A 10551-nucleotide genomic window follows, 5' to 3' on the forward strand; every position below is an offset into this window, starting at 1 on the left:
ACTTTAATCTCGGTTGCTCCCGGTATTGAAATGTGACCTCATGGTATAGATTACAGAAACTCTCTGCCGCGAGGATCATCGGAGTGGATTTCTCTCCTGCATAGTACAGAGCTGAAGTCACGTTGTACGCCAGGGCACTGCACAGGGGCTGGAGGGAACCTTTTGCCAGGGCTGGGAACATTTCAAATGCTGCATGTTTTACATAAAATATCCACTTGACGGCTTGTGGGGCCTTGGGAAGTTAAAATGCCAGTTTTGCCGGAGGAGAAACAGCTAGTGCTGCTGAAACAGCATGGTGGAACTTAAGTTTATGTCATCAAGTCACTTGTTTAACAAGGTGATTATAGGAAAAAAACACACAGCCTATTAATAATTATTCCTCTTGCTGGCTATTAGATTGAATGCCACAGAAGGGAAAGGAAAGAGTAAGAAGAGCAGGGAGAGAGAAATCTCCACCTCTTCCTGTAGAAAAAGAAACTTTTGACGTTTCCACAGAAACGACTTGTCGTGAGGCAATCCCAGGGCAGATACCCTGAACACCGTGGTTTGTGACCCGAAACAGACCGGTGTGGTAACCCCATCGTTGGCGTTGACGGGGCCTCCCTGGTGAGCAAGCGGGATAAGCTGCCTCCCAGCGGGATGCCTTAACCCATCCCCAGCAGGTGGGTTTCAAATCTCCTTGGAAAACACCCTAGGCAGCATTTCCCGTCACGCTTTTGTGCTGTCAGCCACCACACAGTGCCTTGTTGTGCACATCTCTGCTCCGCATTTTCTGCTCTGTGAATTCATTTCCACGCGGAAATGGGAAGGAGCTGCAGTTCCTTCCCCACTACAGTTCACACCCTGAAACAATAATTTCTAAAATAATAATAATAAAAACATTCAGCTAACTGCAACCTAACAGATACTGGCTTACAAATAGGAAAGGACAAAATAAATAAACAGGGAGTTGATACAAAGTGCTTCTGAAAGCAGAAGGTAAGCCTTCACATCTTTTTCTCTGCATGCACACATGCACGTTTGATTTAAACTTGAAATTGTACCTTTCTGCTGGGGGACCCTGAGTTACTCAACAAGGCCCAACTGAAACCCACTCCGACTCTGCTGCCTGGGAAAAAAAAAAAAGCCGAACTGTGTTTCTTTCTAGCTATCATAACGAAATAGCAGCACCGTCGAGTGCAGCTTAACTCAGCAGCCAAGCCTCTCTCAAGCACACGCGAATGTATTTACACCAGCGAATTTTTTGAATGATTACTTGCAAGGGCTACGCATTCAAGGTTGCCATATCCCTTATGTATTTGGTTGGATATCCTTCATCTTCCTTTCCAGTGTTTCTAGCCAGGACTTCAGCAGCCTTTTAACATTTTTTTCCCTTTTAAAAACAATAAATAAAAGCAAAGCCAGCCCCAGCAGCTGACTGCCTGAGGGTAATCCTACAGTAAGGATCACACACCCGCATCCTCGCAGTCAGGCAGCCAACAGAGCATTTTAAATGCTTGACATGTCCCTCGAAATATTTTCCTAAAGGCAGATCCCTCACATTCCTTGGGCCATGCCGAGGGGCATCCTACCCGGCATCCTACCCCCTGGCAGCCGGCAGCGCAGGTGAGGAACAAGCCCTTCTCCCCTCTGCAGCAGGCGGGTATCAGGAGGGATTTAGCTGCAGGTTTGGAAAACTCCATAGGGAGGAGAAGATGGGGCTTGCTCTGCAGCACACCCCGACTCCAGCCTCCCACGGGCCGAGGCTCACCTTCACACCCTGAGCACCACAAGTTTTGTCCCCTGCACCGTGAGACTAGGAAGAAACCTCATTGCCTAAGGCGTGCGGAAACTCCCTTACGGCACTTACCGTATCTTGGAGGGCAGATACATTCAGCAAGGCACCGGTGAGCGGCACCGAGAGGCTCAGGTCCCTGCTGGGGTGTTGGTAGGCAGCTTATGAAAAATTATTTCTACGAGCCCCTTCCAGGAGGAAGCCCTTGTTGATGTACCAGGGAGTTGCTAGGATGGGCAAGTTCTCTGAGGGATGCTTCAAACTGGACGTGTTCCAGGCATGAATTGTAGGTGCACAGAAGGATTTTTACGTCTCCCCAGGCAATCTGCCACAGAAACAGTGCCACCTTGCCACTTATTGAAGTTTTAAGATACTTCTCTAGACAAAATAACTTTTTAAGAGAAAAAAGTTGTCTTATTTTTATATGTCTCATTTTTATATATATAACTTGGCCATTTTAGCGGAAAAATTTCTTCCCAAGTCAACCTACAGTAACAAGCATGGGAAATTCAGCTGAGTTGCTGATTCCCACCTTCTTTTTTACAGATGCTTCATCGCACGAGCCTCCCTTCCTCAGCCCATCCTTGAAACCTGGCTCCTGCTCTTCCCTGTCCTCCAGCTGCGGTTCCTGCTCCCTCTTCCTCAGCACAGCCCCTACAGTTTTAGTAAGACTGGCAGGAGCGCCGGCCCATCAGCCCAGCAGTGCTTCCCAGCACAGGGACATCGCTGGTGGTCACCGTCCCCAGTGCCACCTCTCACTTCCTGGGAACCGACCTGGAAGAAAAGGTATTCCACTACGCAGTGTTAGCCATACAAAGTCTGAGCATTGTCACTTCCATTAAGTATAACTACATAATCTATATCTATATTTATGAAATATAAATTAATGCAATGCTGAACCATTTCAGGCGTGCGGTGACAGGCCTAGAACACTGGAGATGTAAACCTGTGATGGATTTTCACTGTGATGTAAGTCACCAAAAGCCACGTTCTGGCTTCCCAGTGAAGCGCGTGAGAAGAACACTGTTGTAACTTGGCCAAGGGCAATCAGGTCAGGTTTGGGCCGCTTTCAGATGAAGACCGTAAAGATCAAAGTCAGGTTTGGTAGGAAGGATGAGTTGAAATGAAGAACTCCCAGAAGCAGAGGAGCCAGCCGAAGGCAGGAGCATGGTGAGGGTTGAGACAGGAGGAAGAGCAGGGCCACACGGGCCGATCAAGAGCAGAAGCAAGGCTGGAGTAACAAGAGCGAGGGCCAGAGTCTGGGGTCGATGACTGGGATGGAAAACCCAGCAAGGGGCCGTACGGCACGCTGCCTACAGGGTAGACATCATCGACTCTCTTCAAACCTCTCTTCTCCCTCCCTGCCAGTCTGTGACGAGATCTGGGCACAGGACCACTTCCTTCAAGTGTAGCAGCCAGCGCTGCAAGGCAAGGATGTGGCCACAGCGTGACTGTAGGTCGTGACAACCACTTGTTAATACTTGTGAGGAGCTCAGGCTACAACACGGTTAATACAATGTGTGTGTATTCAAAGCTCCTACCCCGTCAAATATCTCACTTTCAGTCTTGCCTGACTTGTTATGAGCTGCAATAAATCCCGTAACGCTGCTGCCCGCTGCCATTAGGACAAAGTGCCGACTAAAATGTTTGAATGTATTAATGCTCCTCACAGAAATACATTATTTTATTTTCTATATTGAATTGTTTTAATTGTAAAGTGACAGCTGAAGTGAGAAGTCAGTGTTTCAATAGCACGTCACAGGATAACAGTATTTAGCTGTCATCACACCACTAACAGTAAATGTAGCAATAAAAGTCTTTGTTTTCAAAGAGGGCTGCAAGATGTTCCCTGACGAAAACTGCTACATTAAATTTCCGTTGTTTGGGCTGACGGGCGTCAGAAGGGATGGCAGCTTTTCCCAGCTCTGTTACTGACGTATCAGGACACAGTGCTACAAGGATACAAGATAAAAGTGTGGTTTAGACAACTGGAGAACAGTGCTTGCAGAAAACTCAGCTGTTTAAAGAATGAAACTGTACTTTTAACAAATTAAGAGACTGACTGTTTTGCATATTTCTGCTGGTAAAAGTTGCTGCCACTTGGAGTACAATTAACCTCCAATCTCCCATGGCTTTAACTGTCAAGGTATTACTATGCCTAGTTGTTACTGTGATACTATCAATTAAGCAGCAGAGAAATTAGGATTTCTATTTCAATAATATCTTTTGCAATTAATAAACTACATCCTGTCTCAGGTTCAAAAGCTTGAAAAAAATGTTTTGCCCCACAAAATAAGTTTAAAAAAAAAGTTTGGGGAAAGAAAAAAAGCCTTTGTGTGTACAGGGGAGAACTTTGCTGATGAATTTGGGGAGTTTCTGTCTCTCCATGTGGCCCACGCCGAGCTGGTGGCCGGGACAGCAACATGTCAGCTGCAGGAGCAGAAATGCTGTCGGCAAGGGAGCGAGAAGAGGATTCCCTTGCTCCTCGCCGGGAAGGCCCAGTGTAACCCATAGTTGTCCGAGCACAGGACACTCATCTTCGTTTCTCTTCTCTACCCAACTGCTGATTTTTGCAAAAGCTGAAGAAGTTGAATTATTTCTGAGACTTTCCCTGCCCTCTCTTAGATTTGGATAAAACTGATCATGAACCTCAAAACTAGGAAGGGAGGGCTGACCAGCAGACAGCATGGCTGCAAAGGTTCTGGCTGCTTTGGAGGTTGGGTAAAAGTGAAACCTCTCCTACATGAGTCGAGATCAAAAATCTTAAATTGGTGCCACAAATAGGATCTTACACTTCTGAAGGATTTTTTATACATATATATGTTTTATATATATATTCTACTTTCTTCTGCAGCTAAAAACACTAGAAAGCATCAAAGTATTTAAGCAGAATAAATTGCCTTTCTCCTCTCTTTTAAAGCCTATTTGTAAGTAACCAAGAAAGAAATCAACTGTAGTCTAGAGATCAAAACAGAAGTTTCTTGACAATGAACTATCCAAATCCTGCAGACTGTTTTTTACTCAGACTCTAAACCTTTTCAGAGACTTTAGACAAAAATTACTACAACCACATTAGTAACTAGGTGAATGACACCAGCTCCAGCCACCGAAGCCCTGCCTTGCGGAGGCGATCCAGTGTGGTGCTAATGCTGACAAGCAGAAAGAAAAGCAGCATAACCCCACCCCTGTCAGACAAAAGCCCATAGCACCCAAAGCTGAGGAATGATCTTTGTAACACCGGGAAGAAGATTTTCTAAGATAAAATAGAGCCACTTTGGTCTCTGCAAGGGAAGTGAAGCCAGGAGTTAACTGATGAGGTGACCAAAGGGAAGACCGATCGATGCAAAATACAGGGAAGTTACAGAGAAGCAGCCAATGCTCAGGCCATTTTATTCTACCTGTGGCTGGGGAAGCAGCAAGATGCTGTGTCCTGCGTCCAGCCCGCAGTGCCTCGCTCCATCGCTCTCCTTGTCCTGAGACCTAGGAGGATTTCCTCATGCTGCCTTGTCAGCCCGTTCCAGGGAAGCAATCTCTTCTCTGGCACGAGCTGTGATGGCTTCATCGCCACTGGGGAAGTGCAGATATTGGCAAATTTTGCCTTACACGCAGTTTGTCAGACACCTTCCTACTGACATACCTGCTGCCTCCCCTCCCTTGTGCAGAGGTGGGTGGGTGGGTACCGGTGCTGCATCCCGCATAACCCAGGGAGCATGCAGCCACCGCTTCCCAATAGAAACCACCACCAGGCAATTTTAAATCTCTCTTCCATCACTCCCACTTGCTTCTCCCAAAGAATTGAGGAGCCTGCATCTTGTGACCCCCACCCCTTTCCAAGCCCTCCCAGCTATTTCAAGCTAAAGGCACGCTACGCCGGTCAGGCAGGCTGTGTCCTCCTCGGCACAGCAGAGAAATCCGGCATAGATCTGCCTCCGGAAAGCAGAATGTGGGGAGGGGGGTGATACTGCGAACCATGTAGATTGTGCAGCCCAACAAACCAGGCACCAAGCTGGGATTGTGGGTTGTATGTCTAGGCCAGGATGCCTTTTGGCAACTCACGTCTCTGTTCCCTTCTGCTTCATCTTTTGCTCTCTGCATCAGAAGCTCTTCAGGGCAAGAAGTCCTCCCACAGCCCTCCTTAATGATAACAAGGCCCTGATGGCCAGTGACAAGTCACAGCCCCAGTTCCCCTGTCCCACTCAACGTCGGGGCTCTTTCTCACCTGTGGGTTCTTCCAAGTGGCCTCTTTTCTGCTCTTTTTCTGCTTTACGGGATCATGCTCGGCCAGCTCACCTCCCAAGGTCAGCCACCGCAGGGTTGTACCGCAGCCTGCCCCAGCACAGGGGCATTGCTGGAAACATGCCCGGGGCAGAGGGCTGGCACTGGTAACTCGGAGATCAGCTCTAAGGTCAACCCACTCTTCAGCATGGATCTACGTGGTGTCTCCACCCTGGGACTAGACAGACAGAATAAATAACATCCCTCCTGTGAACAGCAAAGCAGCTGCACATGCAGTGATGGGCAGAAACAACTTTCAGTTGACCATCATTCTGGAACCAGAGATCCGTCTGTCTGGATGATCCCCTGTGATGTGAAAGCTCTGCTCTAAGCCTTCCTCAGCCAGCAAAACCTCCTGAGTGAACAGAACAAAGTTTTTGGTTCAGTTGGGAAACCTAAATCCAACGATGGGGGCCACACAACAGACCTCCTTGTTCCTTTTTCTGATTAAAGTTCAATACGATCCCCCCTTTCTTTACTTAAAATAAAGCCTCCTCGCTCTCGCGAGACGTGCCTTCCCAGCACGAGCCGCCAAAGACCTGCCAGCTAACCTGTTCTTCAAGGGAACTTGTAATAACTCCACATAGCCGTACTGAAGGTTAAATGGAAGAAGAATGAGGTCAATCAAATAGGACAAGAGGGGAGAAAGCACGCATCTGTCACCTTGCCGAGTGAATGGCCCTCTGGGAAGGGCCAGCGCTCTTATAGCCAGCTGCTGCCGAGCCCCTACATAACCCTGACAAGTCACGCTCAGGCACGCCAAGAAGAGGAGATGATACTTGCAAAAGTATGTCAGCAAAAATTCGGTGCAGGGAGGACAAGGCAGTGAGCTTCGATTTAAACAAATGGCCTAGGTTGTTATGGAAACCTCCAGGATGGAAAAGCAGCACTTTGAAAACAAACCATAACGAGGCAGATTTCATAGCCGCTCTGAAAAGGTTTATGACCAGAAAAGGCAAAGTGGGTGTTAAATGCTTTTTAGCTAGGTCAATAGTAGCAGCACTTGAGATGGAGGCATTATGGATTCGCAGCACCCATCGTACCTCTTCTATCCTAAACCCCAGGAGAACGGTCTTCTGTACTTTGGTACGAAAATTCTGGTTTCTTAACCCCTTCATGGCACCCCACCTCCTTCTACATCACTATTGTAGCAATAAATTACTATATGTAGCTATACAAAGCCCATCAGTCAGGCCAAGTGGAAAATATATAGCAAGAATTAATCTGACACAGGAGGAATAAAATTATCTATGGCTTTAAAGCAAATCAAAACCGAAAATTCTAGAGTTGGGGTTTTTTTTCCCCTAAAAAAAAAAAGAAATACAGCAGAGAAATGACAGAACTTTGCTATTGATTTTAAATGGAGTGTGCTTAAGTCAACCTGGTGTGGCCCAACAGCGTAGTATTCAACCAGATACACTCTAACCTCACCAAGAGTTTGTGCTTGAATATTCAAGTGCTCTGTGATTAAATGATTATTGCAAGTAGCATAGAGACAGAGTGATCCCTAACACCAGTATGGTTAATTAAGAACGTTACTGTTTATATAGGTGTTAAATAAATGAAGGGGTACCTAATGTTGATGGAACCAGTCGCCCTTTTCTTCAGAACAGCTCCATCCTGCATGTTCCCTCGGGGCGGCAGGCCACCTTACCAGAGAAAAGATTCCCTTCATCTGCTCCTTCTCATCAAGCCTGAAGGCCATCACATCTTGGAAAAGATGATGGCTATTTTGGAAAAGGGAGGAATCTTAACAGGTGTAACTAGTAGACAGACTCAATCTGTTTGAAAGCCACAGACAATGAACAGTTTCGAGGAATGCCATTTTTCAGCTCTTCTCAGAAGAGACACACATAGTCTGCTGAAAAATAACATTTCAGAATGAAGAAACAGGAAAAAAGTCAACCCACAGTTTATATCTTCTACACAAAAAAAAAAATATCATCACACCTGCAGCGGAGAGCATATGAGAGGTAACTCGAGTTAAATATGAGCAAATGGCAATGGGAGTGAGAGGAGAAAGGAAAAGGCTACGAGGGGCAGTTTGGGAGACACCGGAAGAATACAGGGAATACAAAAAATAAAATTCAGAGGTGCTCTGTAGGCAAAGCAGTTCTAGCACCTGCTCCACTACCTTGTCTGGACAGACTACTCCAGGCTTAGGTTAGTGAGTCCGGTGATAACAGCAAAACCAAAAAAACCAGGCAATTCCCCCGCCCCTGAACGTATAAACCTTTGTTTTCAGGTAAACAATATATTTTACTTTAATACTTTAATGTATTCTCAGTTTAAGCCTTTTTACAAAAAGATTTTGGCTGGGAATATTGTACTGTCAAAACAGTCCTGGGAAGGAAGGAAGCCTTGTAACTGGAAAATAAATCTTTTGGGTAGCATTTTTAGAAATACTGTTTTCAAATCCATGTAACTAGGGGAAAGGTTCCTCCAGCTATCGTTAAGTTAAAGAATGGAACCTAACTACAAATTTAGCATTCTAAATACATTACCCTCTGCATTTGACTCCAACAGCAGGAACAGCCAAATAGTAGCACTAGACATTTTCAAGTTGCCCTGGTCTCTAGTGAAAAATCTTTAGGTGCTGTGAGAATATGCCCAGGCTCAAGGCTTCTCAAATCTCACTTTTGCGCCCATCCCTTTTGTGAACTGGAAGAGTGCTTGCAGCGTTCAGGAACAAACTTCTACCTACAGGAAAAATGTCCCTGCAGAAAGATCTCCTGAGATGTGGGCTGGAATCTCCTCTGCTCTAAGCCATTTCCTGCTGTCCCGGCAGGCAGGAGGTTGCAATCCTCTGCCACCTGGCTAGGTGACATTTTGGGGAGGAGGTAGGGGGAGGAAGGAAGGACGCACAAGCTCCGAGCTGACAAAAAGAAACTTGACCTCTAGGCCAACTGTTCCCCTTGCAACCAGGGCACTCGGGATGGGGGGGGGAGGAATGATCCACGTGCCTTCTCCCCACTGTCAACCAGATTTGGATATAAGCAGCAGCACGGTCGACACAGGAGAGAGAGAAGAACATAGTAGACACCAGCAACAAAAGGGCAGCATCCAGGAGAGCTCCGTGGGATACAGCATTTCTCTTATAAATCGTTTTATTGTTGGGGAGGAAACCTTGTCTTCTCCCAGATCAAAGGAAATAAAGAAACTGAAACCACAATTTGCTAATATTGTAAATTGAAACTGAGAAAGTAAGTGAAAACCTGTTCTTCTGCAACAGTGTCAGCCTCCAGGGCCCTACCACCAGTTACGTGCCATAGCTTCACTGAATTCAAGTGAGTGGCAACTTCCATAGGCTGAGGTTTGGGGGTTTAAAAGTTTCTGTCTAGTCCCCATCTCCTACTCTCACTTGCAGCATGACTGCTCTTAACACAGGGTAAATAAACGTGGCTTGTACGAACAGATAACGGCTGAGGTGTCACCTTGTCAGAAAAGCTGGTGAAATCAGCACTGCCCCTTGGATAAGGAAAACCACTCTGTCAGGACTGCCAAACCCGGGCACACGTACAGGGACGTGCACAAAGCACGTTACCCAAAGAAAGTAGACATGAAAGTTAAGCGTCTGCCTCCTTCAACACTAATTCTCAGGAAATACATCACAGTGCCCAGACCTTAGATTCAATGCAAGGAATTAACATTAAATATACTCCAAAAACCTATTTCTATACAAACCGGGATGAAAGCGAAGACATGATTAGATAACAAAGTAACTTTTCTAATAACATTCATTCATTTTAGAAGAATAAGCTATTTCAAAAGCTGTATGGTGCTTTAGGTAGAGAAGCTGCTTCTAGAGTCGTTCGGTATACAAAGATTCTGCCCAATTTCAGAGCACAGGGATTGAAATGGCTCAACAGTCTGTCCTTTAGGTCATCAATAATATTATAACATAGGCACAATTGAGTATTAATAACTTGACCGCTCTCATCTAATAAGAATTTTAAACTACAGCAAACGCGGGCTAAGAAAAGATAAGACATTTTCTAAACACCAATTGATTCTTGCAGAGAAGAGGGACGCTAGCTTGCTTCACAACATTAACGTGTTACAAGGCATGGAGTATTTACCCATGCTCAGATCCTACTTCAGGCAGAAAGTGAAGACATACCAAACTTATGTTTTGATTCAGTACAGCGGATGCCATTTACCTGCAGCGAGAACTTAACCACGCAGGCAGCACCCCTGACTTAACATCCAGACAGCAGTCGTCAGCTCTCCGGTTCCTACCAAGAGGTGAGATGTACCTAGGGGCAGGCAAACTTGAAGAAATCCAGCAAATCAACCTAGAATCAGGGCTGAGCTGCTGACTGCTTCTCTGTAACAGCAGAGGTTCGAGAGAGAACCCTCCAAGCAATGTTCTCTAATGCAATATGCATCGACCTACAAGCAGCAGCACCAGAGCGAGTGCTGCACCTGGTGCTACTACACTCTACTTAGTCTAGCTTTGCAACTGACTCGCATTGCGATTATAATAATTTAGGTCCAAATCT

The sequence above is a fragment of the Cariama cristata genome, unplaced genomic scaffold, assembly GCF_000690535.1.
Source record: "Cariama cristata isolate BGI_N322 unplaced genomic scaffold, ASM69053v1 scaffold5836, whole genome shotgun sequence".
NCBI classification, from domain to species: domain Eukaryota; kingdom Metazoa; phylum Chordata; class Aves; order Cariamiformes; family Cariamidae; genus Cariama; species Cariama cristata.